General features: G+C 40.9%; 1 protein-coding gene across 4 annotated transcripts in view; it reads left to right on the forward strand.

The window, feature by feature from the left end:
• Positions 1 to 24029, forward strand: part of LOC145342226 (BCL-6 corepressor-like protein 1) — a 248698-nt gene that overhangs the window by 54236 nt on the left and 170433 nt on the right. Inside the window, exons 1-2 of one of the 4 annotated variants that reach the window (XM_080187597.1) lie at positions 3600 to 3770; positions 5209 to 5266. The exons of 1 other annotated variant lie outside the window; for it this stretch is intronic. The gene's annotated coding sequence lies outside the window, so the exon portion shown is untranslated. Of the gene's footprint in view, positions 1 to 3599; positions 3771 to 5208; positions 5267 to 5404; positions 5471 to 24029 lie in introns of those variants that run through there. 2 more of the 4 variants (XM_080187601.1, XM_080187600.1) reach the window with 2 other exon arrangements.

A 24029-nucleotide genomic window follows, 5' to 3' on the forward strand; every position in this document is an offset into this window, starting at 1 on the left:
ACTGTCCAGTATTTACAAAACACATGTCAGGAGTGTGATGAAATCCTCTCCACTTGTCTGGTTGAATGCAACTCCAACACTCAAGAAGCTCAACACCATCCAGGGCAAAGGAGTCTGCTTAATTGGCAACATATGCGCCAACTTAACACATTCACTCCCTCTCCAACCACCACTGGCACACAATTGTTGCAGCGTACATCATCTCAGGTTGCGGTGCAGCAATTTGCTAAGATTTCTTCAACAGCACCTGTCAAACCTGCGATTCCACCATCTGAAAGAAAAAGGGCAGCAGATGCCTGGGACCACCGCCACCTGCAAGCTCCCTTCCAAGTCACAAACAATCCTGACCTGGAACTCTATCGCCATGCCTTTATTGTCATTGGGTAAAAAGCCTAGACCTCCCTCTCAAACTGCACTGTAGGTGTACTTACACCAACACAGGTACTGCAATAATTCAAGAAGATGGCTTTTCATCATCTTCTCAAGAGCAAGTAGGGATGGACAATAATTGCAGGTCTTGTTAGTGACACCCACATTTCGGGTGAATAAAAAGTACCAATCAGTAAATAACTGAGATGTATAGACGAGGGAAGTCCCAGGTTTTATCCTTTCTGTTACCTTAGTTACCTGGTCTCCATGATACAGGCAGGACAATGTGCTCCAGTGTTCTGGGTTGCAGAAAATTAAAGATTAACCAGTGAACTCCTGATGAAAGTCCAGGAACCTGTGCAGAAGTATATGTAAATCATCAGATGAGGGTAACTATCTGTGTAGAGTTTGCACGTTCTCCCTGTCTGCATGGATTTCCACTGGGCATTCCACTTTCCTCCGACAGTCCGAAGATGTGAGGTTAGGTTGATTGGCCATACTAAATTGCTCCTTAGTACCAGGGAGATTAGCAAAGTAAATGCGTCAAGTTATGGGGATAAAGCCTGGTGGGATTGTTGTCAGTGCAGCCTCGATGGGCCAAATGGCCTCTTTCTGCACCTTAGGAATTTGATGATACTATGAAGATAAGTTGAGCTTTTGAGTGTTCCTTTCCAAGAAGATAATTACAATTCATTTTTCTGTATAATTCATTTTTCTCAAGATAAATGTAATCAATAATATTTTACTTTACTGATAAATGAATCAACAGCTACAATAAACTTGAAAAAGTTTAAAGTTTGTTAGTCACAAGTAAGGCTTACATTAACACTGCATGAAGTTACTGTGAGATTCCTCTAGTTGCCACACTCTGGTACCTGTTCAGGTCAATGCACCTAACCAGCATGTCTATCAGAACGTGGGAGGAAACTGGAGCAGCCACAGGTTACCCACGCAGACATGGGGAGAATGTACAAATTCCACACAGACAGTGACCCAAGCCGGGAATCGAATCCAGGTCCCTAACCACTGTGCTACCATGCTGCACATGCCGCCCTTTATTAGAGCCTGCTAGTGAGTAACTGGGTGCCAATTCTAGATAGAAATTTATGGCTTGCAAATTGAATTCTGCAAAGTATTCAGAGTGTATCTAGCTCTAACCTAGTGTCAGAAATTGGGGACAAGCTTTCACATGAAAACATTTCATTTGGAGCTCTGGGGCAGCATGGTAGCACAGTGGTTAGCACTGCTGCCTCACAGTGTCAAGGGCCTGGGTTCAATTCCTGGCTTAGGTCACTGTCTGTGTCGAGTTTGCATGTTCTCCCTGTGTTTGCGTTGGTTTCCTCCGGGTGCTCCAGTTTCCTTCCACAGTTCAAAGATGTGTGGGTTAGATTGATCGGCCATGCTAAATTGCCCCTAGTGTTAGGGCAATTAGCAGGGTAAATATGTGGAATTATGGAAATAGGGCCTGGGTGGCATTGTGATTGGTACAGACTCAATGGGCTGAATGGCCACCTTCTATACTGAAGGGATTCTATGATATTCTACAACGCCACTGTTTTTCTTTTTTATATCTTACCGATCCACCTTTAACAATTTTCCATTGCAGGCTGTGGATGAAAGACCAGAGATGCAGGCAGTATGTGATTGTGGACCAAATTTGACTCTAAAGCCATGTTTTAGGGACAATATTACAGAGTTGTGCTTTCTGGTGGGAACCAGCTGGCAGCTTATGTCATGACATTGTGTGCTGTTTTCCATAATTGTTCTGCCATCCTAGTTAATGCACGTACAATCATAGATTTGGGTCTGTAACTATACATGTGAGAACTACTGAAATAGTAACTACTGCAATAATGAAGAATGACAGCAGAATGGCAATTCTAATACAAAAAATGTAATAACGGCACTCAGCAGTTTTAAAGTAGTGATTCTCAAAAGTACAGTTTTACTTGACAATCACACCCAGAAAAATAAATCATTCTAAAACACATTCACCTAGAAACACCTTCAGCTTTGAAACTGCTGTTTCTGTTATACATCGGATCATTGCGAGAAGTGTGCTTTATAGTTCATGTAGAAAGGGTGTTTCATAATAGTTTTGCATCAACATAATATCTTGAGAAAGTGGGCCAATATAGTAATATGTGTTAGGATACAGGCTGTGGTACATCTGGTGAGTTATATCACAGTCATTCTTAAATATTCAGCAGTTACAGGTAGTTCGATGTTAAAGGGCATGCTATCATTTACCATACCCCACTAGTCTCTAACCCCAATTATTCTTTCCTGAATCCTCCAAAAGGTGGTTTTACACCCATTTACTTCTCCCAGTCTTTTCTTAGTACTTCGACCAGCTTTCTTTTTTTTTGGGGGGGGGCTGAATTAATATATATTACCGTATCGGTCGACATTGGATTGCAAACTTTGATGGGTGAGTTATAAGTGGGTGGTTCATCGGTGAGTGGCTGCCCATGATGCTAAAACGTTCATATTGAACGGATACTAACCGTACTATGAAGAACACCTGGTGGCTCAGTGCCTGTAAATGATCTGCAGAACTAAGTCTAGTGCGACACAAGATGGTGAATGTGAGCATGTGAGTGTGCAGGAGTGAAGTTTCAAACGGGGGAGGATATCCATCTCAGGATTTAAAAATGGAGCATTGTTCACATTCTCTGACCAGGCGCTGATTTTTGGAAAACTTATCTGCAGCTCTGCAGAAGTTGGTATTTGAGCTGTGATTTTTTTTTAAAAAAAGATTGGCCATCCTGAGCTACGATCTGTGGGAAAGCAATCGAAGACCCCACTGCCCCCACGAACTACCACCCCCTTCCCCTCCCCTTCTAGATTACAATTTTATTGCAGTGAAAATGTCGTGACCGACCAGTGCATGTAAGATTTTTTTATTGCTGTTTTAGTTACTGCATTACTGTTGTTTTTAATTAATGCTACTTTTAAAATTAATTGATTTTGGTCATTTAACACTTTATGGGCCCCACTCGTGATCAAACCATTCCAGTTAAAAATGATTAATGCACGAGGTGGGATTTTTGCAACAAAAAATGCAAACTGCCAGGACTGTACCTCGGTGGGAGGTCTGCGTTTATATAAAAAAGTGATGACAAAACGTCTATCTGACAGTAAATAGAGGGTCTGGGTGAGAAGGGTCATTGCCCTTTTAAGGGTGGAGGAGGTTGTTGATACAGATGACGGAAATTGTGTTACAGGGCGGCGGCGTGGCTGCGCAAAGACACTCCGGGGAAATCTCAATTTCTTCACCAATCTCCCCCAACAAATCCCTTTAGCCGCTCTTTCTCCTCGTCCCCGGGATCGTCAAGCAGCCGGTCAGGAGGAGGAGCGGAGGGGACAGGGAGAGCTTCAGTAATTAACAGGCCCCGAAGGTAAGACTGTACCCGGGCTCCGGTGCTGGGGGAGAGATCGGGCTCGCTTTGTTTCTGATGATGGTGATGGCTTGGGGATCGCACGGAGCGGAGAGAGAGAGATTCGGAAATACATGGAGCGCAGTTGGCCGGGAGCTCAGCACAGGGGGTGTGATCCCCAAGCAGTCTGGGCTCACACACACTCAGACAGACAGATCGCGAACTCCGCCTGGCTCTGTCAGTAACACTCGGGCTCTTATCAATGTCCCTGTTCGCCCGCAGAGCCCCCTAATCAGAAGGCAACTGTCCCAAGTTTGACTGCTCAATTCTAACCCAGCAGTTGCCAAAATTTCCTAATCAAATTGACCAACTTCGGCCTCATTTAAAAACATTGCAGCTTTTTTTTTGTTTGGAAATATACAGCATATGATAACTTGATAGTTTAGAATAATTTAGTGTAGTGGTGGAGAAATTCTCAGATTAGACAAAAGTTGCGACAGTATAGTTAGTGTACCCCTCGCACTGTCTCTCTCCCCCTCTCCCCTCCACCCCCTCCGCTTTAAATTTAATTTAGTCCATGCCTTCAGCAAGTGTGAGGGCGAATAACACAGCGATCCCGGGCATCGGCCAGATAAACTCCGAATCAATACAGGCAATCTTCAAAAAAAAAGTTGTTGTGAACTGGGCCCGACTCGCGTAAGTGGCAGAGTGGAATGAATGGATCGGGGACAAATGAGATCTGATGGGCAGGAACGATGTTATCTCTTTTGCAGGGAGTGTACTGTACAAAGGGCAGGACTGTTCAACCCACATCGTCATACCCTAAAGAGGAACCTTCCATTTTTGTTTTACTGTACTGGCTCACCAAGGTCACAGGTTGAAGCGTGAGTGAATTGTGACAGGGTAGCGCAGTGTGTATTGAGTATTCGATGATGAGGGGTTTGCATTGTATGTAGGATATAAGATAGTTGGCAAAACATACTATATTGTATTCAATCCTCTGGCCCTAGTGACATCATAAATTGTGAGAACCAATTAACAAATTTTAACAGGCACCAAGGATTGAATTAGATTTATAAATTCATCATTGGCTATTATCCCATTAATAATAGTATTTAGTAATTTTAATCTGATGTCAAACTTCTGTTCTCAACTTTTCCAAGTGGGCTCACTAAGTGCAATAGATGTAAATATATAAGTGAAAAGGTGATAAGGCTGATGGCAATACCTGATCTGAGTATACAGTCTCATAGTGAGGAGGTTCCTTAGTATTTCAGAATGTTGTCTGTAAATAAACAATTTAAAACATATATAATGGAAAAAATGTTGTAGACTAACAGCAGATCTGTGAGCACCTCAACCAGGAAGTTTGGGTAACATATTGAATGGAGAGCTTTTGTCAGAAAAGTTCTGGCAAAGAGTCTACAGCTGAAACTTTAACCTGTTTTTCCTTCCTCAGGTGCTGTTGGATCTGCTGAACTTTTCTTTCAATCTCTTCATCTCCATTCAGTGTACAAGTGAGTCTCAGCTGGTTTTTGGGTTGAGGTTTGCAAGATCAAGCCATTCATAAAAAGAAACCATATGAACCATAGTAAATCAGTGACCTCATTCCTTTAATACTATCCACTATAATTTCTCTGTCCTTAAGACAATGGCTAGTATTGCATCACAATACGCAATAGATAGCGACTGAAGCCAACCAGCATTCAACAGAATTACAGGTAGGATACAATGCCTGTCTTCTGATGTTCAAGTCTGAGAATTGCTCTCTCTGGAGGGAGAGAAAAGATTTTTTATTTTTTAGAAAGGTGTAATGATATGATTTAGCCAGCAACACCAAGTTATAAATTACCCAATTCTGTACAACTTGGCTGGTCCAGCACATGTTAACATTCAGAATTTTTTTTCTGAATTGCAATATGCCATCCATTCTTCAGACCTGTACCTGTTAATCTCTGTGTGACAAATTTTAGGAAAGGATTTTGTATGTCCCTAGTATAGTAGCACTTTTCTAAGATGCACTAAATTTTTTTGTGATAAAGCTGGTTGTATTTTATCAGTCCTTAACCACCTTACCAGATACGTACACTTTGATATTGGTGCTCATTAAGTGCTCTGATAACACTGGCCTTCCAACTAAAAGATGATGAGGTTGTGATTGTTCTGTTGTTTCAGATCAGTAAATTGAAATAAAGAGCTTGCCTTCAGATTCATATTGCACCTCCTAGAGACATCCCAAAAGGCTTCACAGCCAGTGAATTATTTTTAAGTGTCGTCACTATTGCTATATAGGTAAAAAAAAGCCTATTTATGTACAACAATCAGATCAATGACCAATTAATCTGTTTTTGTGGTGTTGGTTCACAGAGAGAGATGTTGCCAGGACATCTTCCCTTCTTGGATGATTGGTATGACAATTGTTATAACCCACTGCACATACAGTCAGGACCTTGGTTTAATGTCTTGTGCTAAAGATGGTACTTCAGTTAATGCAGCACTCTCTCATTAGTGTCAGCTTAGATTATGTGCTAATTTCGCTGGAGTTGGCTTTCAATGCCAAACTTTCTCACTCCGATGTGCAAGTGTTCCCACTGAGCAGTAGTAGCATTATAAAGTTTCTCTTATGTGTTATACTCCTCATATTTCTCATCTGATCTGAGACTACCAGTAGCAATTTCCTCTTTACCTGCAGTCCCATACAAGCATGCATATTTGTCTGTTTATGCACCAGTTACTGAAAACAGAATAACAGAGAGAATGCACTTTATTTTACACCCCAGCAACAAAGTAGTGACATGCAAACAGTGACCTGTTTCTTCAAAGTATTGCTTTCCAGTTTTTGGTGCACCTTTGTGTCTTCAAGCCTTTGAATTGTATTTCACTTTCCAAAATTTGAGAATGTTCATTTGTTGCTTGTAGATGGAAGGAATATTGTGCACTTACTGCTTAAAATATGCTATCAATATAGAAGTTATTTGTGACAGAGAAAAAAGATTTCAAAAGTTTATGGTTGATGTAAGCAAGTTTTTGTTCAGGTTTTGATCCTTGACCAGAAATGGTGAATGCCTTTTCATTATGCCTTCAACTTTAGGTTGTTGGTGTTAGTGCAACAGAGCAAGGTGTAACTGTCACAGTAGAACTTGTTTTCTACAATGTAGTTGGGAATTTAAATTTGTATTTTCAAATGATGTAAATGGGATGAGGTGTTAAAGCATTTTGCTATATATGGGACAGTACTTGGAAACCACAAGTAGCTTTTTCTTATCCACCTGAATCACAGGCTTTAAAGTCAGTGAGATTTGGAGTAAAGACTCATAAATGTATAAAGCAGTGTTCATGTAATATTTCAGTTGTTTTTTTTTGCTAACAATGATAGGATTTTCACAATAGCTATTTTACAGCTATTCTGCATTCTGCATTCTTCAATGTTTAAAAGGTACAGTCTTAACCTAAAGGTCTAACTGAAAAATGTTAATCACTATCTGTTTTAAGACTGAAATGAACACATATTTAGGATTCAATGGTCCAGTCACTTTTTTTAAAATTAAGGCCAAAGCAAATAGTGCAGAACATCACAAAGGGTGGAAAGAGTAGAAAAGAGGATAAGGTAAATCAATAAGTAAGTTGGTGATACCAAGTTTAGTTTTAAAAGCCTGTGGGTGTAAGGAAAGACTAGGGAAGGTAAGGGATTTGATTTTTTTTAGCTCAAGGGAAAGAAAGTATCATGGGTGGAAATTTTGCAGTGAGTCTCATTTTCAACATGTGAGGATGCAAATAGGGGTGGCATACATGCAGTTTAGGAAGAATCAGAAGATGTTTAGAAAGGCAACAATTATAGTGTCCTACTGGAATAACAGTCAGAAATTTCTTGAGCACTCTTTTCAATTTATGATCAGAAAGGAGATATGAACTTCAGTATCTAATGTGTTAATAGAATGTGCCCATGTGTTGTGGCAATGTGTTTATGTGGAAAGCCCAAAAAAGTGAATGTAGTTGGAATGTTGTAAACAGTGTTATTTTATACAAAGTTGTGAAAAAAGGGGGATCAGTTTCTGGAAAGTCTGGCAAGCTTTTTGCCAGTAACATTCAAATATCCTAATTTTGCAATTTTGTATAAATGTGAAACATGTTTTGATTTTTACCTCTTAAATGAATTTCGTAGCCAGTAATGTACAACGTAATGTGAGCTCAACAGTGACATTGTTGGCCAGTTAGAGAATTGCAATAGGGTGCAGTGTTCGGAATCGATTTTTGACTGACATGAAGGATACATTTTAAAAAAGCAAATAAAAAAACTAAAGGATTTACATTTATGTAGCACTTTTTGTAATGTCGCAATATTCAAAGAACAGTACAGTACCTGAACAGGCCCTTTGGCTCTTCAAGCCTGTGCCAATCATATTTCCTTACCTGGACCAACCACTTGAATCCATCTATTCCCTGTTTGCTCATATGTCTATCAAGATAAGTCTTAAATGTGGCTTTTGTAACTGCTTCAACCATCTCACTTGGCAGTGCATTCCAGGCCCCCATACCCTCTGTGTTCCCTTGCATATCTCCACTGAACCTTCTCCCCCCTTATGTTGAACTTGTGCCCCCTCGTAACATTTCTGACTTGGGAAAAAGCTTCCAACTGTTCATCCTATCTCTACCTCTCGTAATTTTATAGATTTCTATCAGGTCATTCCTCAGCCTCCATCTTTTCAGGGAGAACAATCCAGTTTATTCAATCTCTCCTCCTAGCTAATACCCTCCATACAGGCAACCTTTAATGTACTCTCTCCAAAGCCTCCATGTCCTTCTGGTAATGTAAAGTTTATTTATTAGTCACAAGTAGGCTTAAATTCAAACTGTAATGAAGTTACTGTGAAAATGTTTGGTGACCAGAATTGGACACAATATTCCAAATGTGGCCTAACCAATATTTTATAGAATTGTAACATAATTTGCCAACTTTTATACTCAATGCCCTGTCCGATGAAGGCAAGCCTGCCATCTTCACTATCTTTTCCACTTGTGCTGTCACTTTTAAGGATCTGTGGACTTGTACTCCCAGATCTCTCTGTGTGTCCAAGCTCCTGATGGTTCTGCCATTTATTTTATAGCTCTGACCTGAATTGGATCTAACAAAATGCATCACCTCTGATTTGTCCGAATTAAATTCTATCTGTCATTTCTTCTCCCAATTTTCCAGCCTATCTGTATCCTGCTGTATTATCTGACAGTCATTATCACTATCCGCAACTCTGCCAATCTTAGTATCATCTGCAAACTTGCTAATCAGTTCAACTACATTTTCTTCTAAATCATTTATATTATGTTACAAACAGCTGAGTCCCAGCACTGATACCTGTAAAACACCACTAGTTATAGACCTCCAATCAGAAAAACACACTTCCATCGCTACCTTCTGTTTTCTATGGCCAAGCCATTTCTGAATCCATCTAGATAGTTCACGTGATCCCGTGAGATTTAATCTTTTGCACCAGCCTGCCATGAGGGACCTTGTCAAATGCTTTTCTAAAGTCTGCAGCCCTTCCCTCATCAATCATTTTTGTCATCTCCTCAAAAAACTCAATTTGTGAGACATGACCTCCATCGTACAAAACCATGCCATATGTCGTTATCAAGACCATTCAGTTCCACATGTGTGTAGATCCTATTCTTAAGAATCTTCTCCAACAGTTTCACTGTCACTGATGTCAACCTCACTGGCCTGTAATTACATGGATTATCCTTGCTACCCTTCTTAAATAATGGGACAACATTGGCTATTCTCCAATCCTCTGGGACCTCACCAGTGGTCAAAAAAGGAACAAAGATTTCTGTTAAAGGCCCAACAATTTCGTCTCTTGTCTCGCTCAGTAATCTGGGATAGATCAATCTGGCCCTGGGACCTTGTCTACCTTAATGCTTTTTAATTCACCTCACACTTCCTCCCTCGTAGTGATGACTTGCTCTAAAGAGTTTACACACCAACACACCATCAATTGATGTGTCCTTTTCCTTTGTGAATTCCAGTGTAAAGTACTCATTAAGGATCTCACCCACTTCCTTTGGTTCTACATGTAATTTTCTTCCTTGCCCTTAAGTGGACCAACTCTTTCTGTAGCTTCTTCCTTGTTTCTAATATATGTATAAAATGCCTTGTGTCTTTCAGATAATTAATTGCTTTTAAAGTGAAACCACTGTTGTAAGGTAGGAAATGTGGTAGCCAATTAGCAATGAGATAAATGGTCAGATAATCTATATTTAGTGGTCCTGGTTGAGAGACAACTCGTGATCTCGACACTGGGAGAATTCCAGTGCCCTGTTTTAAAAGATGTCATATGATCTTTCTTCTAAATGGTTAGCAAGGACCCTATTTTAATATCTCATCTCAACGACAGCACCTCTGATAATGCATTACTCCCTCAGTACTGCACTTTAATCCCTAGAGTGATGTTTGAATCCACAACTTTTGACTCAGCTAGGACGCTACTATTGAATGGGTGGCCTGGCGTTAGTACTGCTGTCTCATAGCTCCAGGGACCCGAATTTGATTCCTGGCTTGGAATGGGAGTTTGCATGTTCTCCCTGTGTCTGCATGGGTTTCCTCCGGGTGCTCTGGTTTCCTCCCACAGTCCAAAGCTGTGCAGATTAGGTGCATTGGCTGTGGTAAATTGCTCCTGAGGTGCATAGTTTAGAGGGATTAGCGGGATAAATATGTTATGGGGATAGGGCCTAGATGGGATTGTTGTCAGTGTAGACTTGTTAGGCTGCATGGCCTCCTTTTGCACTGTAGACATTCTATGATAACTAAATGTGATAGATCATTAAAGCCAACTGAAAAAGGGCAACTGTTAGCCTGGCTGTGACCAGCTAACTCAACAAGATTCTGGATGAAACAAAAATAGAAAATGCTGAAAAATCTTAGCAGGTCTGACAGCATCTGTGGAGGTAGAATAGAGACAACATATCAAGTCTGGATGAACTTTTATCATCTTTCACCAATTTCATCTGAATGAAATTGGATATGTGGAGACTGTGATCTGCATATTTTAGTATCACACCAGCCTATATACATTTGTCCCAAAAATTATTCAGGAACCTCAATTTCCTACTCTTTGAAATTTAAAAGAAATACAAAGATCACCAATGCTTCTACTTTCTCAGGAGGCTAAGGAAATTCAGCATGTCCGCTATGACTCTCACCAATTTTTACAGATGCATCATAGAAAGCATCCTTTCCAAATGCATCACAGTTTGGTGTGGCTCCTGCTCTGACCAAGACCGTAAGAAACTACAAAGGGTTATGAATGGAGCCCGGTCCATCACACAAACCAGCCTCCCATCCATTGACTCCATCTGTACTTCCTGCTGCCTCAGAAAAATGGCCAGCATAATCAAGGACTCCATGCACCCTACTCATACTGTCTTCCACCACCTTCTGTTGGGAAAAAGATGCAAAAGTCTGAGGTCCCATATTAGCCGACTCAAAAATAGCTTTTTCCCTGCTGCCGTCAGACTTTCGAATGGACCTACCTTATATTAAGGTTGATCATTCTCTACACCCTAGCTATGACTGTAACACTATATTCTGCACCTTCTTTCCTTCTCCTCTACATACTCTATTAATAGTCTGCTTTGTCTGTATAGTTTGCAAGAAACAATACTTTTTACTGTACACCAATTCATGTGACAAAAATAAGTCAAATCAAAAATAAATTCAAACTAAGTACAAAAGCATGATACTGTAGATGCTGGAAGTCTGAAATAGAAACACAAAATGCTGCAAATGCTAGCATCTCTGGAAAGAGAAATAAAGAACATTTCTGTTTGAAGACCTTTCGCTGGGAGGCATGATAGCACAGTAGTTAGCTCACAGCGCCAGGGACCTGGGTTTAATTCTGGCCTTGGATCATGGTCTGTGTGGAGTTTGCACGTTCTCACCATGTCTGAGTGGGTATATCTAAGGAAGAACATGCTGGCCTTGGAAAGGGTCCAGAGTAGATTCACAAGAATGATGGCTGGAATGAAGAGCTTGTCGTATGACGAATGGTTGAGGACTCTGGGCCAGTACTCATTGGAGTTTAGAAGGATGAGGGGGGATCTTATTGAAACTTACAGGATACTGCGAGGCCTGGATAGAGGATGTTTCCACTAGTAGGAAAAACTAGAACCAGAGGGCACAACCTCAGGCTAAAGGGACGATCCTTTAGAACACAGATGAGGAGGAGTTTCTTCAGCCAGAGAGTAGTGAATCTTTGGAACTCTTTGCCACAGAAGGCTGTGGAAGCCAGGTTATTGGGTGTCTTTAGGAAGGCCTGATGAAGGAGTGGCGCTCCAAAAGCTCGTGCTACCAAATAAACTTGTTGGACTTTAACCTGGTATTGTGAGACTCCTAACAGTGCCTAACCCAGTCCAATGCCGGCAACTCCACATCATGTCTTTAAGACAGAGATAGATAGGTTCTTGGTTAATAAGCGATCGGGTGTTATGAGGAAAAGGCAGGAGAATAGGGATGAGAAAAATATCAGCCATGATTGAATGATGGAGCAGAGTTGATGGGCTGCATGGCCTAATTCTGCTCCTATGTCTTATGGTCTTATGGTTACCTATGGGTGCTCAGGTTACCCCCACAGTCCAAAGATGTGCAGGCTAGGTTGATTGGCCATGCTAAATTAACCGTAGTGTCAGGAGATTAGCAGGGTAAATATGTGGGATTACAGGAATAGGGCCTGGGTGGGATTGTGGTCAGTGCAGGCTCGTTGGGCTGAATGGTCTCCTTCTGCACTGTAGTGATTGTGTTGTGCATTGATACTTGTGAGAAGAGGTAAAGAATAGAGGAAGCATTTAGTTTACACAGGTTTCTGCAGCTAATATCGGGGAGTTGTTGAAGTGGTGGTGTGCAACTACCCAGAGATCATCCTAAGGAAACTGTTGTTTCTAGTTTCTGTATTTATGAAGTTGCAATGCTGACAGAGAAGTTTAAAAGTAAGGAAAGAGATTAAGCTGAAAATAAAGAAATGTAAGCAAAATATTATGAAGTAAGAGGCGATTGGATAGAGTTCAGGAGAAATATTGTGAGAGGGGCATTTGGAGAGCAAGAGGGATGGAAATTCCCTCTAGTCAAGCTTCCATTTTTTTTTACTGTGCTCATTGTCAGTTCAGCAAGACAAACGCATTTTTCTTTACATTCTTGATCTGATGGCTAAATTATAAATTTTCACAAAAAGACATGCATTTATATTGCACTTTCACAACCACTGGCATTAATGTACTTGACAATCAATGTAGTACTTTTTGCAATGTAGTTACTATTGTAGGAATCATGGTGGCTAATTTGCGTTCACCAAATCTTGTTTTGTGACATGGATTTAGGGATAAGTACTACTCCAGGAAAAAGTCTCCTGGTCTTAGAAATGGCGCAGTGGTTAACACTTCTGCCACATGACTCCAAGGACCCAGGTTCGATTCCCAGCTTGGGTCACTGTCTATGTGGATCTGCACGCTTTCCCCATGTCTGCGTGAGTTTCCTCCGGGTGGTGCTGGTTAGGTGCATTGGCCATACTAAATTCTCCCTCAGTGTGCCTGAACATGCACCGGAGTGTGGCAACTTGGGAAATTTAACAGTAACTTTGTTGCAGTGTTAATATAAGCCTACTTGTGACATTAATAAATAAACTTAAAATGTGGCCATGGGTTTAGTTGCATTCACCTGAACAGATAGATGGGACACATGGCTTAATGCCTCATCCGATAGACAGTGCAGTGCTTACTCTGTACTGCTCAGCAACATCAGCCATGATTTTTGTGCTGATGTCCTGGAGTGGGTGAACCTTGTGATTTAGAGGTGAACATGCCACCAGCTGAACCATGGCCTTAATTTTGTTGAGTATTTAGAATATACTTGTTAAAAAATTATTAAATTGTAATAAGAAATGGAATGTGCTTCAAAGTTTTAAACCGTGTTCAATCTCTACTTTTATAATTCACATTGCTACTGCTCTGCAGAACATGGTTCCAGATATTCTGTGGTGGAAACCTAGACCTTGACCTTCAAAGAGATGTTTACACAAGCTGGATGAAGAGAATGAAGTTTCAAGTGGGAATTTTGTTTGCCAGGATCCCTACCTGGAAGCCAGCCTGATTGACAGGCCTGCCTTCCAGTCAACCAGACATCACTCTAAAGCAGCCCATGTACCCAGGTTGTGAGCCTATAGGTATTACTGGGAGCATGGTGAGGTGTGTCCAATTGCATATTGGGAGGTATGTGTATGAGGGAAGGTGAGTCTGATCCAATGTGATGAAGAGGTTGAGGGCTCCAGGGGAAGTATTTATATTCCTCCCGGCCTTCAAGCAATGCTATAAAGGCATTTATGTTCTCCCAGAAGCTGTTTTTGATTCCTCTAGAGCTGAGGGTTTCCCAGGGCCTGGGAACCATAGCTAGCCAGGGTTAAACCTGCAAAACAATTCAAAGATGTGTGGGTTAGGTTGATTGTCCATGCAAAATTGGCCCTTAGTGCCAGGAGGGCTAGCAGGGTAAATACTTGAGGTTAAGGGAGTGGGCCTGTGTGTGATTGTTAGCGGAACAAACTTGATGGGCCGAATGGCCTTCTTCTGCTCTGCAGGGATTCAATGACTGTATGATCAAAGGTTGCTAATCATATTGAAATGTTCAAATGGACTTCCGGGAGCAGGTTGGCTGTCTGCCCTTTGCCCCATCTCCATTAATTGGGATACATTTGAGATTTTTGAAATTTTAACTTGCCCAAGTCAACTTGTCTTTGTGGGTTTAAAATTACCCTCAACTGTAAGTGAGCTGAAAGACATAAATGATATCCAACAATTTTATATTTAAGGCACTTGGAATTCCACTGTTGGAATTGCAACTTAACTTAGCTGACCAACAAAAGTGTGATTTGAGTTGGGCAGTTTTTTTTGCTCCTTTGCTATTTTTCTTTTAACACTTCTAAAGGATTTTATTATTCCAGTTTAATAAAGTTTTATCCATTTTGACAATAGGAAATATGTTAGAAACATCAAGTGAACAATACTTATTTTATCCTTCATCAAGCACATACCTGTTTGGAACTTCCTTCAGTCACATTCCTTTCCAAATGTTTGAGTGGCAACAGTCTTGTGAGCATTGGGAGGAACAAAATATATGTTTTCATTGAACAGTTTTGTAATATTCTGCTTTATTCAAAATGCAAACTGCCAATTCCACTCACGTGCAAAATAATTACTTTTTACGTTGCTTGTAGGATGAGAATTATAATTTAATTGAGAGATTACGAATCTGGGTGAGGTTTTTTTCTTTTCAGTTTTCGCCCCTCCTCTCCTTCAACTGCTGATTTAATTGGGGTATCATTTCAAAGGCAGCAGTTGTCCTTGGTGCCTCTTTCTGCATCTGTCAAGTTGGGCAGTCGGCACAATGTGTTTTTAAGAACAACCTATTATATTGTGCTGTTTCATAACTGGAATATCAAAACCTGCATTTTGATCTTTAAGAAAGTTTTTTAAAAAAGTAAATGAGCTATCAACAGACTAAAATCAAGGCACATAATTATCAATAAGTTACAGCATCAACTTCAACTAGGGTTCCAGCGGAGCTTATTTCTGTTCTTCCCAATGTGCACATATAACGCAGTAAAGATCATGATAATGAACAAAGATAGGGATGCTGACCTATTTCTCCTCCTCCTCAAACTTAAGTTTTCCACTATGTTTTCGTCAATAACTTGTTCACGTTGGTTGGCAGTTAGAAGATGTGAGCATCTATTGCGAGATGTTGTACTGTATTTGTTAATGAAATAGGAGTAAGACTTTGATATTTGCCTGAATTCATCATATTTCTTACATCAGGGCAACAAAATCAATTGTTAGCTAATTGCTTTGATATTTACCTTGTTTACGAGAATTGGGTTGTGTTTGCAGAACATTTTTACTTCTGTAATTCAGAATCAACTGCAATTGATATTCATTTTAAATAGAAACAGAGGATCTTCTTTCCTCCTATCTCTCATTTTAGAATCCCTTTTACTACTACCTGTTATAATGTCACATTTCACTTAAAGGGTCAAATGTTGTGGGCAGGGATTTTATGGTGTGGGTGACAGAGGTTTCAATGACTGTTTGAATAGAGACAAGTTTTCTTTTTATAATAGTTTTGATCCTGAACTATGCTGAAGAGTGGTACTTCTGTGTGACGTTTGCTAGGTGAATGTCTTTACAAATTTACTCTTAGCTGAAAATCTGCTAAGCAGTTAGACAATGATATGGAAAGAGGATATACAAAATATAAATAATTGGCTTCTTTCTCCCTCCCCCAACTCTGGCAACTTGTTTAATATGGCCCATCTTATTTCCAGGTATTTTTAATTGGAACAGTGGAATGGGCCTAACCACAGATCTTTCCACACCCATTCTGTGATTGGCTGATAGGAAGCATGAGTAAGTTGTGTTGAAATGGAATCATAAAGAGCCACAACTTTTACATTGCGCTTTTCTCATAACAACATTTTACAAAGTGGATTATGGGGAAACCAATGGACACCAAAAAGAAAGTAAGAAAGAAGTTGCGTGAGACACAAACAAAGTATTAATGCAAAGAAGGAAGTTGTGAAGAGATCTTTGAAAGTTGGATTTGCTTATGCAGTGACATGAAGATAAAACCTTTTTTAATGCAACGATTGTTTGGGATCCAAAATGCAATGCCTAAGGGCATGGTGGAGGCAAATTAAATGGTGGCCCTCAAATTTATAACTATCTGAAGAAAACAAATTTGCAGGGCTCTGGGGAAAAGCTTATGGGAGTGAGACTGGGTCTAGGTGAATTGCTCAGAGAGAGCAGATACAGACATGGCAGGCCAAATAGGAGACTATTTAGCCTGCCATGTCTGCATCTGCTCTCTCAAGTGCAATTCACCTAGTCCTAGTCCCACTCCTAAATGCTTTTCCCCAGAGCCCTGCAAATTTGTTCTTTTCAGATAATTCTTTTTACGCTGTAACCATGCTATGATTCTTTTTATAATACAGTCAGCATTGTTGTAAACTAAGTCAAGTTGAATAGAGTACACTGGCTACAATGAACTTAACATCGTTGGTACAAATATTGTACTAGTTGTGCAAATATGACTCTTGTACTTCCTTGCAAATTTAAGTTAGACAGTAGAAGGCTCTGTCTTCTAGAAGTTTTTTAAAGCTTCTAGTATGAAGACAGTTATATCACTGAAATAAACAAATATTTTGATTATTTTCATGTTATCTTCCAATTTTTTTCTATTTGGAGCAAATAAAGTACTTGAACATTTAAATACCTGATATTTGAAAACACAGATGTGATGGATTGTGGCATCCATGGCCTTTATTTATGTTGATGGGTAGCCACTGGTTTACATTACATGCCTCAATGCCTACATTTGAGGCATATTCCATGGAGTCTTAGTGAAATTCCTGCAGTTGTTGCTGCACTACTACAGAATACATGCTAGGAACATCATTAATTTATTTTGCAACAAAAATAAATTGTTTAGGATTTTTTTGACTCTCAAAGTAAGGTAGTGAGTATTCTAATATGAATCCCTGTCCTTTTTGTAACCAGTATCTGCATCCAGAATACTCCCAGGTTAGGTTTGGTTTCAGTAAAGAATGGATCCCATAAAAGTGAAACTAACCACCATGTTAGCAGAAGCAAATTCACAAATTTACTATCACTTTATATACGATTATTTGAGCAACAGCTTATTTTTGTATTGCGCCTTTCACTTCAGTAAGATTTTAACTTTTTTTTGTTATTCATTCGTAGGATGTGGGCATTGCTGGCTAGGCCAGCATTTATTGCCCATCCCTAGAATGTGATTTATTTACCACAGAACTCCCAGCCCGTAATCTGCTTTTGTAGCCACAGAATGTGACTGAGCTAATTAAGTTTCTGATCAGTGGTGACTCCCAGGGTGTTGATGGTGAGGGCTTTATCACTGATAATGCCAATCAAAGTGGTTATTCTGCCTTGTTGAAAATGGTCATAATCTGCTACTTGATAGCCCAAGTTTGAATGTTGTCCTGGTGTGAATGGACCTCAGGAGTTGTGAATAGAACTGAAAACTTTGCAATCATCCTAATTTCTGACAATATAGAGGAGATGTCTTTGATGAAGCAGGATAATGTGAGGACACTATCCTGAAGAACTCCTGTAGCAATGTCCCAGAGGTAAGATGTTTGAACTCTCGACAACCACAGCCACCTTCCTTTCTACTAAGTATAACTCCATTCCAGCTCTCGGAGAACTTTTTCCCAATTCCCATTGACTTTAATTTTACTTGAACTCCCTGGTGCTGCACTTGGTCAGATACTGACGTGATAGCGAGGGCAATAACACTTACCTTGCCTTGGGAATTCAGCTATTACTTTCATGTTTTGACTGAACTGTAATGAGATCTGAGCAGAATGGTCCTAAAATCCAACATTCATGAACAGGTTTGTGCTCAATTGGAGTTACCGTTCAGGTAATGCATATTAGAACAGGAAACTATGAACTTAATTAGATGATTAAAATCCAAGAAATTACTTTGATGTTACTAATAGATTTATATAAATTTCTCTGACCACAGTTCTAATGCAGGCATTCTAGTCTAATTGCTGTTATCAACTTCGCTGAAATAGCAGGCAAAGAGGTATCTCAACAACATATGGAGTTAATAGGTGGAATGTTATTTTGTTATCACACCATTCCTGATGGTGGAACAGGAAGTGGGTGTCTCTTCTCTTTCTTTTTTGCTGGTTCCCCTGCAATTTGATTTAGAATGTAAACTGCTAGAGGCATGCATGGGAATCATTTGCAATCACGAAGCGGGAAGCCTCTCTGGCGGAATTTGCTGAAAATGCAGCAGGTATGGGTGGGTTATAAAAGAGCTTCCTGGAAAAACAGGGAGGTTCTTCATCATTCACAACTTGCGTGTCCGACTCCATTGCTCATTAACATAAGAACTATTGAGAGTACAATAAGAACTAAGAGCAGGAATATGCCATTTGGCCCCTCGAGCCTGTCCCGCCATTCAGTAAAATCATGGCTGATTTCTTTCATGGACTCATCTCCACTTACTCATCCGCTCATCACAACTCTTAATTCCTTAACAAAGATGGCAAGATTGTTTCAGACTTAAATTTCATTTGTAAATATTTCACATTGCATTGCACTTTATTCGTGGGTGTATCATTGCTATTTGCTGAGACCAGCGTAGTCAGAGAGCTGCATGTATTGACATACATTGATGGTTACAGGGAGGTTGGAGAAAATTCATTATTTTTAAATCTTCCAAAGGATGTGGGTGTCCTTGGCAGGGCAGCATTTGGTGCACACCCCTAATTTGTTCTTGAGCGGAGTGGCTTGTTAGGCAATTTCAGAAGGTAGCTGAGAATCAACCACGTTGCCAAGGTCTGGAGTCATGTGTAGGCCAGGTCTGATAAGGGGGACAGATTTCCTTCACCTAAAGGACATTAGTGAACCAGATGAGACATAACAGGCTACAAGATGAAGGCATGTAAAATTGTGGCTCCAATGCACCCCTCCCTGATAAGCTCAACACATATGCTTGTTTTGAGCAAGAGGTCAGCAAGAGCATGCCTCCACCCTGGAAGCCTTGGATGAAGCTGTATATGAGGTCACCATCACAGATGTCAGAGCAGCTTTCTCGAAGTTCACCCTTTGGAAAGTGACTGGCCTGAATGGGGTACTGGGATGAATACTCAGATCCTGCACGGATCAGCTGGCAAGGGTTTTGGAGACATCTTCAACCTCTTTTTACAACAATCTGAGATCGCTGTCTGCTTCTAGAAGACGACCGTCATCCTGGTCATCAATGTGCGGATTCACAAGAGATGGGTGAGATCCTAAATGATTATTTCTTATCAGTATTTACTGTTGAGAAAGGCATGAATGTTAGAGAACTTGGAGAAATAAGTAGTGATGTCTTGAGGAGTGTGCATATAACAGAGATGGAGGTGCTGGAAATCTTAAAGCGCGTCAAGGAAGATGAATCCCTCGGACCTGATGCAGTGTATCCCAGGACATTGTGGGAGCCTCGGGAGGAAATTGCGGGTTCCCTAGCAGAGATATTTGAATCATTGACCGCTGCAGGGGAGACGTTGAAGATTGGAGAGTGGTAAATGTCTTGCCTTTGTTTAAAAAGGGCTGCAGGGAAAAGCCTGAGAACTACAGAACAGTGAGCCTCACATCTGTACTTGTTGTTAGAAGGTATTCTGAAAGACAGGATCTACAGGCATTTAGAGAGGCAAGGACTGATTAGGGACAGTCAGCGTGGCTTTGTGAGTGGAAAATCATGTCTCAGAAAGTTGATTGAGATTTTTGAAGGAATAACCAAGAAAGTCGATGAGGGCAGTGCAGTTGATGTTATCTACATGGACTTCAGCAAGAGCTTTGACAAGGTACCGCGTGGTAGGTTGTTACATAAGGTTAAATCTCATGGGATCCAGGATGAAATAGCCAAATGGATACAAAATTAGCTGGATGAAAGATGACGACACAGGGTAGTTGTGGAGGGTTGCTTTTCAAACTGGAGGCCTGTGACCGACAGTGTGCCTCAGGGATCGGTCCTGGGTCCACTGTTTGTCATTTATATTAATGACCTGGAAGAGAATGTAGGAGGAATTATCAGTAAGTTTGCAGATGACACAAAGATTGTTGGCATAGTAGACAGTGAAGAAGGTTATCGAGAACTGCTGCGGGATCTTGATCGATTGAGCCAGTGGGCAGATGAATAGCAGGTGGAGTTTAATTTAGATAAATGCGAGGTGATGCATTTTGGTAGATCAAACCGGGGCAGGACTTACTCAGTTAATGGTAGGGCATTGTGGAGAGTTGTAGAACAAAGAGATCTAGGAGTACAGATTTATAGCTCCTTGAAAGTGGAGTCACAGGTGGACAGTGATGAAGAAAGCTTTCAGCATCCTTGGTTTCATTGGTCAGAACATTGAATACAGGAGTTGGGATGTCTTGTTACAATTGTAGAAGACATTAGTAAGACCACACTTGGAATACTGTGTACAGTTCTGGTCTCCCTATTATAGAATGATAATATTAAACGAGGAAGAGTGCAAAAGAGATTTAGTAGGATGCTACTGGGACTTGATGGTTTGAGTTATAAGGAAAGGCTGATAGACTGGGACGTTTTTCTCTGGAGCGGGTACAATTTCGTCTTTTGCAAAGTGTTTAGGCAGTTACATGGGTAAGATGGCTGTAGAGGGATGCGGGCCAAATGTGGGCAATTGGGACTAACTTAGTGGTTTTTAAAAAAAGGGGTGGCATGGACAAGTTGGGCTGAAGGACCTGTTTCCTCCATGACCAAAGAAAAGCCAGCGTGCCTTAGTGACTATCATTCAGTGGCTCTAACATCCATCATTATGAAGTGCTTTGAAAGGTATGAATAAATGGCATGAATAAATTCCAGCCTCCCGGACTACCTGGATCCTCTGCATTTTGCCTACCGTCGCAAACTGCACAGGTCCACAGTAGACACCATCTCCCTGGCCCTGCACTCAACCTGATAATAAAGACATCTGTGTCAGACTCCTATTTATTGAGTACAGCTCAGCTTTCAACACCATTATTCCCACAAAACTCATCTCCAAACTCCATGGCCTGGGCCTCGGCTCCTCCCTCTGCAACTGGATCCTGAACTTCCTAATCCACAGACCACAATCAGTAAGGATAGGCAACAACACCTCCTCCATAATCATGCTCAACACCAGTGCCCCACAAGGCTGTGTTCTCAGCCCCCCCTATACTCCTTATACACCTATGACTGCGTGGCCAAATTTCCCTCCTACTTGATTTTCAAGTTTGCTGACGACACCACCGTAGTGCGTTGGATCTCGAACAATGATGAGACAGTACAGGAATGAGAGAGAATCTGGTGAACTGGCGTGGCAACAATAATCTCTCCCTCAATGTCAACAAAACGAAGGAAATTGTCATCGACTTCAGAAAGCATAGAGGAAAACATGCCCTTGTCTACATCAATGGGAACAAAGTAGAAAGGGTTGAGAGCTTCAAGTTTTTAGGAGTCCAGATCACCAACAACCTGTCATGGTGCCCCCATGCTGAGACTATGGTTAAGAAAGCTACCAATGCCTCTATTTTCCCAGAAGACTTAAAAAGCTAGGGTGTAGAGAAAGATCAACTTAATGCAAGGTAAGTCCATTCAAAAGTCTAACAGCAGCAGGGAAGAAGCTGTTCTTCAGTCAGTTGGTATGTGACCTTTTGTATCTTTTTCCCAAAGAAAGGAAGTGGAAGAGAGAATGTCTGGGGTGCACAGGGTCCTTAATTATGCGGGCTGCTTTGCCGGGAAGTATAGACAGAATCAATGGATGGGAGGCTGGTTTGCATGATGGATTGGGCTACATTTACGACCTTTTGTAGTTCCTTGTGGTCTTGGGCAGAGCTAGACAGTATTGACATTGTCCTTTCGGTCCTCATTTTCTTACTGTTTTCACCACAGCCAGGATGCCTGGTCCCTCCCAATTCAGTCCTCTGTGTCCCTGACCCTACCCTCTGTCCTTCCTTGGATCCCTCTTGCACTCCTCCAAACTCCTGACTCCATTCCCCCCTTTTACCACTGGCTTGTCATTGCTGGTCATGAGCCTCCATGCAAGCTGCTATTTTTCTCCTTTCTTCTCTTGTGCCATAGATTTCAACAAGGAAAACACTGAGCTCAGACAGAACTGCATGAAGCCAACTTTTGCATGCCACCTTTAAATGAACATGAACCGAGTGCTGTGAGATTGTCATGATCTGCTGACTTCATCATGAAAGAAGGATGTAATTACAAAAGGTTTTTAGGCCCAGCCCACCACAAATACGCCATTGAGTTAATCTGTAGATTTGAACCTGCCATTGGGAAAGCTCCCATCTAATTATATCATTCCACCTGCCACAAACCCTGCTCCTACAGGCCCTATAAAATCCCCCCCTATTTCCAACTGTAATTTCCAGCCTACCCTAGCAATGTGTATTAATCAAAGCACAGTAGAATACCACCTACTGTATGAGTGTAATGTTTTTCATTTCTTAAGTCAACTAAACTCGCTCTAATAAGATTGTCAACAGTTTTGAGCTCATTAAAAACCAAGTTAAAATGTTTCTTTAGAAGCAGGAGAGGAGAGACTTTCATTCCAACAGCCTGGGTTACGTTAACGTCCAGGTTTGGAGTTGAAAAGAGAGCAAAGTATGATTTCATTTTTGTATTAAGCTAAAGAGAAATATTTACACTGGATGGATTTTTTAAATAATCTGTTTAGTAACAGAATTTGTATTTAACTTTAAAAATGAAAATATACTCAGTATTCAGGCTTACTATGAAATCTGGACCAGGAGATGAGATTCAGTCTGAATAGGTGTAAAAGTTGAACATTTGAAGAAAAATAGTGAATAACATGCAAACTCTGACAGGTTTTGGAATGAATAATGGTAAAGTTGAAAGAAATCTATGAGAGCTAGTAGAGTTGGTATTTGGTATGTCTAGTTAACATGGAACAGTACTGAACAAGCAAAATAGGTAGAACAGGAACAAAGTTCTGCTAAGGGAGTATGCATATCTATGAGCTAAATTAAAAAGCAGAACCAAAAAGATAATAATCTTTGGATTACTACCTGAGCCGTGAGCTAATTGGCACAGGGTCAATAAGATTAAGGAGGTAAATGCGTGGCTCAAAGGTTGGTGTGGGAGGAATGGGTTTGAATTCATGGGACACTGGCACCAGTATTGGGGAAAAGTGGATCTGTTCCGAATGGACAGTCTTCATCTGAATTATGCTGGGACCAGAGTTCTAGTGAATCGAATAACTAGGGCTGTAGATGGGGCTTTAAACTAAATAGTGGGGGGAAGGGTTCAGTTGTATGGAGAATTAAAAAATCAAAGTCAAAGGAGAGGGTAGAAGTGCGGGTTAATGGAACTGGGGGCTCAGGAGATGTTAGTAAAGTTTCCAGACCATGTAATAGAACAGAGAGTATAGCAGGTGGCAGGAATCTAACCTGAGGCAGAGCAAAAAAAGGTGACAAGTATGAGAAGGGAGGTGGTCAATGCAGACTGAGAGTTTTGTACCTAAATGCGCTCAGTATGCAGAACAAGGTAAATGAGCTTGTTGCACACATGGAAATTGGCCGGTACAATGTTGTGGGCATCACAGAGACGTGGCTGCAGGGGGATCAGGGCTGGGATCTAAATATCCAAGGATGTGTGTCCCATCAGAAGGACAGTCAAACGGGCAAAGGGGGCAG

This window comes from Carcharhinus amblyrhynchos, chromosome 4, assembly GCF_965287045.1.
Source record: "Carcharhinus amblyrhynchos chromosome 4, sCarAmb.v2.hapA, whole genome shotgun sequence".
Taxonomy (NCBI): Eukaryota; Metazoa; Chordata; class Chondrichthyes; order Carcharhiniformes; family Carcharhinidae; genus Carcharhinus; species Carcharhinus amblyrhynchos.